This window comes from Cucurbita pepo, chromosome LG01 (genome assembly GCF_002806865.2).
Source record: "Cucurbita pepo subsp. pepo cultivar mu-cu-16 chromosome LG01, ASM280686v2, whole genome shotgun sequence".
Taxonomy (NCBI): domain Eukaryota; kingdom Viridiplantae; phylum Streptophyta; class Magnoliopsida; order Cucurbitales; family Cucurbitaceae; genus Cucurbita; species Cucurbita pepo.
In genome coordinates this window covers 18,208,798-18,214,544 of record NC_036638.1, presented here as the reverse complement: position 1 = coordinate 18,214,544, position 5,747 = coordinate 18,208,798, and positions in this window count along the sequence as shown.

The window sequence follows — 5,747 nt, the reverse complement described above, 5'->3', positions numbered from 1 at the left end:
GAGCCGGCGGCGGCCAACTCGGTGGCCAGCCCTTTGATCTTGCAAAAATAATTTGCAGCAGATTGATCTCGTTTCTTGGACGTGGCGAGCTCAACACGAATCTGAGTAGTGCGAGCACGAGTTAATGATGAAAACATTCGATGTAGGGTATCCCACACCTCCTTGGACGTAGTAGCAGCAACCACATCGTGAAGAATCTCCTCAGACATGGAGGAGAGAAGGCCGCTAAGGACCTGTTGATCCTGATCATACCACTGATTATAGGCCGGATGAGAGACCAGCTCAGCACCAGCAGTTGAGGAAGGGACCAGCTTGGCAGGTGCGGCATGGGTGCCATCGAGGTAGCCCATAAGCTTCGTACTCCGTAGGTAGGAGAGGAGCTGGGCACGCCATATGATGAAGTTGTTTTTTGTTAGTCGAATTGTGACAGCATGGTGTAGAGGGATTGGGCAAAGGTCGCCATGGTAGTTGAGACGGTGTTGGAGATGGTGGATGGAGAGGAGGAAGAAGATATGGTAGACATTTAAAAAATAAACCTTGGCTCTGATACCATGTTAGGTTGAATGGCACAATGACCTAGGGTCACGACCTCATGTATATAGATGTGTATAATGAAGGTTACATTCTAAATCATAGATTTAGTAACAAACCATGAAATCATAGATTTGGTAACAAAACTATGAAATCATAGATTTGGTAACAAACCAGTAAATCATAGATTTGGTAACAAACTAGTAAATCACTAGATTATCTTACTATATACAGATATGGTCTATTCTATGTTTAACACGAACAACCTGTGAAGGATCGACTTACCATAGGCTAAGCATGTTTCATGCATTCCAAGTATGTTATAAGTGTTATAATGTATAGTATGCATGTTTAGGGTTTCATGAGTGATAGATATAAATTTTTATATTATTGCATGAAATGGATGATTATATAATTGTTATATAAAACATGTTATAGGTTATTTTCAACGTCATAAAACGAGATATACGTTAAAATCTATAACAAAGATAAATGCATGCTCACTTAAGGTTAACAACCAAGCACGATCAATTTTAATAGTTAAAATAGGTTGATATCTTGTAAAACTACGGTTACAAGAAAGCTCACCTGGCATGATCTTGTCTAAGGCTGGAGGTACTTAAGTTGACGGTTTACGGAACACCTGCTACCTGGAGATCGGGTCACTACTTGAGCTTAGTTAGCCCAGTTTTATGAGCATGCGTGAGTGATGTAAGGATTTTTGTTTAAAAAAAATGAAAAATCACCTAGACATCATAGGTAAAAATCCAGTATAAATGTTATACTTGGAAAAATCACCTATACTTAAGTTATATTTAATTAGCCGGAATATACCTAAGTAATAAGTATACCCAACCGTCTAAAATACTCAGTGGGAGGAAAAAGGTATATGAGATACATCTTTTTCTTTTATCGCTCTCTAAAAAATTCACACCATGAGATTCACGCTCGGGCTCGTGTTGCCCTAGTAGCGGCCTCCATTTGGAAGGTATTTGCATGAGTCAATAACAAGGTGAATAGAGAAAGTATTTATAGTCAGTGGGAGAAGGAAGTATATCAACACATCCTATGGTCTCCACCACTAGGTTGCACCGTGAGATTCCCATGTTCCGCCTACATGGTTCTCTAGAGCAACTACACATTCGGAGGGTTGTAACATGGGAGTCGGAACAACGCAAACTCCAGAAATGGATAGGATTTCTTAGGTCCATTCTTAACTTTGGCTTTTTCATTTGATAGCATTGTTGGGGTCGATCTCTGAGGTCTGAAAATGGCGCATCACACTTACAAAGAATTACTAAGAGTAGTATATTCTTGACAAAAGTGGCAATAACTAAAACAATATAGGAATAAGAGTTATTATGGGATTAGTGTTTAAGTCAAAAATCTCTTGGTTTATTGAAGGAGTGATTGACTGCCCCTCGGTAGCAATTGCTCTAACTCACAAAAGTATCGTTGTAAATTAACAAATTTTGGGTACATTATTACATTTGCTAAACCTGAGTGGATTAAAAAGAATTAAGTCAATTCACTAATATAATTCGTTTTAAATCTCAGCATGTCAAGCTCAATAGTACAATTACTCGCTTCTGAGAAATTAAACGACGACAATTACGCAACAAGGAAATCAAACATAAACGCAATACTTGCAAATGATGATTTTAGGTTTATTTTAACTGAGGAATGTCCCCTAAACCCCGGCTCAAATGCAAACCGAATAGTTTGGGATGCATATGACAAAAAGGGTAAGGGGAAAGATAAGATTCCTACTGACCCCAAATGCAAGGTTTAAAATGCAGATAATGGAAAATGTTTCCATTGCAATAAAAACGGGCATGGGAAAAGTCATTGCCCAAAATACCTTGCAGAGAAGAAAGCCGAAAAGGCACAACAACGTAAATATGATTTACTAGTTGTAGAAATATGTTTAGTAGAGTATGATCACTCACCTTGGATACTGGATTCAGGGGCCACTAATCATATTTGTTCTTTTTTTTCAAGAAACTAGTTCCTAAAGAATGCTTGTGGAAGGCGAGATAACACTTAAGGTTGGAACAGAAGAAGTTGTCTCAGCAATATCAGTAGAAAATTTAAAGTTATTTTTCAGAGATAGATTCATTATATTAGATAATGTATTTTTTGTTCCTGGAATGCAAAGAAATCTAATATCTATCTCTTGTTCATTAGAACAATTGTATAAAGTATCTTTTGAAATCAATGAAGTGTTCATTTTCAAAAGAGGTATTCATATTTGTTCGGCAAAACTAGAAAACAACTTATATATGTTAAAACTGAGCGAAACAAAAGTTGTTTTAAATACCGAGATGTTTAAAACAGCTAAAACTCAAAATAAATGACAAAAGATTTCTCATAATACCTATCTTTGACACTTAAGACTAGGGCACATTAATTTTAATAGGATTGGGAGATTGGGTAAAAGAGGACTTCTAAATGAGTTAGAAGACAACTCTTTACCTCCATGTAAGTGCTGTCTTGAGGGTAAAATGAGTAAACGACCTTTATCTGAAAAAGGTTATAGAGCCAAAGGAACCTTAGAACTTGTGCATACGGATCTCTGTGGTCCAATGAATGTCAAAGCATGAGGAGGGTATGAATATTTCATCAGTTTTATTGATGATTATTCAAGGTATGATTATCTTTACCTAATGCATCACAAGTCCGAAGCTCTTGAAAAGTTTAGAGAGTATAAGACTAAGGTTGAGAATCTATTAGAAAAAACTATTAAAACACTTCGATCAGATTGAGGTGGAGAGTATATGGACTTAAGATTCCAGGACTATATGATAGAACATGGAATAACGTCTCAACTCTCAGCCCCTGGTATGCCTCAACAAAATGGTGTATCAGAAAGGAGAAATAGAACTCTATTAGACATGGTTCGGTCTATGATGAGTTTCGCTCAATTACCCGATCCGTTTTGGGGATATGCAGTGGAGACTGCTACATACATTTTGAACATGGTTCCTACTAAGAGTGTTTCAGAAACACCTTATGAGTTATGGAAAGGGCGTAAAGGTAGTTTACGTCACTTCAGAATTTGGGGATGTCCAGCACATGTGTTGTTGCAAAATCCCAAGAAATTAGAACGTCGTTCAAAATTATGTCTATTCGTAGGATACCCCAAAGAGACGAAAGGTGGTTTGTTTTATGATCCTCAAGAAAATAGAGTGTTTGTATCAACGAACGCTACATTCTTAGAGGAAGATCACGTAAGAAATCATCAACCTCGTAGCAAACTAGTATTAAGTGAGATTTCTAAAGAAGTTACTGATAAAACAACAAGAGTTGTTGATCAAGCTGGTCGTTCAACCAGAGTTGTTGATGGAGCTGACACTTCTGGTCAATCACATCCTTCTCAAAAGTTGAGAATGCCTCGACGTAGTGGGAGGGTTATAACTCAACCCGATCGTTACTTGGGTTTGATAGAAACTCAAGTCATCATACCTGATGATGGCGTTGAGGATCCATTGTCCTATAAACAGGCAATGAATGATGTTGATAGAGATCAGTGGATTAAAGCCATGAATCTTGAAATGGAGTCAATGTACTTCAATTCAGTCTGGGAACTTGTAGATCAACCAGATGGGGTAAAACCTATTGGTTGCAAATGGATCTATAAGAGAAAACGAGACCAAACCGGTAAGGTACAGACCTTTAAAGCACGACTAGTAGCAAAGGGTTATACCCAAAGAGAGGGGGTGGACTATGAAGAAACCTTCTCTCCTGTTGCTATGCTTAAATCGATTAGAATACTCTTGTCTATTGCCACATTTTATGATTATGAAATTTGGCAAATGGATGTTAAGACAGCTTTTCTAAACGGCGATCTTGAAGAGAGTATCTATATGGCTCAACTAGAGGGGTTCATTGAACAGGTCTGCAAGCTTAAAAGATCAATTTATGGGTTGAAGCAAGCATCTCGATCTTGGAATTTAAGGTTTGATACTGCGATCAAATCTTATGGCTTTAAACAGAATGTTCACGAACCTTGTGTCTACAAGAAGACAGTCAACTCTACAGTAGTTTTCTTGGTGTTGTATGTTGACGATATCCTACTCATTGGAAATGATGTGGGATTTCTTACCGACATTAAGCATTGGCTAGCGACACAATTCCAAATGAAAGATTTGGGAGAGGCTCAGTTTGTTCTTGGAATCCAAATTGTATGGAATTGCAAGAACAAAAACACGAGCATTGTCTCAGGCATCGTACATCAACAAAATGTTGATTCGATATAAGATGCAGGACTCCAAGAAAGGATTATTACCTTTCACGCATAGAGCTCATTTTTCGAAGGAACAAAGTCCTAAGACACCTCAAGAAGTTGAGGATATGAGACACATTCCCTATGAATCAACAGTTGGTAGTCTGATGTATGCCATGCTATGTACCCGACCTGACATATGCTATGCTGTGGGAATTGTCAGCAGATATCAGTCCAATCCGGGACGTACTCATTGGACTGCCGTTAAGAATATCCTCAAGTATCTTAGGAGAACGAGGGACTATATGCTAATGTACGGTGCTAAGGATCTGATCCTTACAGGGTACACTGACTCAGATTTTCAGACCGATGTAGATACAAGGAAATCGACATCAGGATCTGTCTTCACTCTGAACGGAGGAGCAGTAATATGGAGAAGCATAAAGCAAGGTTGCATTGCTGATTCCACCATGGAGGCTGAGTATGTTGCTGCTTGTGAAGCAGCGAAAGAATCTGTATGGCTTAGGAAGTTCTTAACTGATTTGGAAGTCGTTCCAAATATGCATCTTCCCGTCACTCTTTATTGTGATAACAGTGGAGCAGTTGCAAATTCAAAAGAACCAAGAAGCCATAAGCGAGGAAAACATATTGAGCGCAAATATCATCTCATAAGGGAGATTGTGCAACGAGGAGATGTGATCGTCACACAGATAGCTTCAGAACACAACATTGCTGATCCATTTACAAAGCCCCTCACGGCTAAAGTGTTTGAAGGGCACCTAGTGAGTCTAGGACTACGAGTTATGTAATCTAGGGCAAGTGGGAGAAAAGGCATGAGTATGTGATGCCCTAGTTTATTGTATTTCTCTCTACTCAACGTTATAAAACCCCACTAGAGTTTTAGTCCAAGTGGGAGTTTGTTGGGTTTTATGTCCTAAAACTCATAGTTTGTAAACAAAGATATATTCTATTTTCAATAAAGTTATTATTG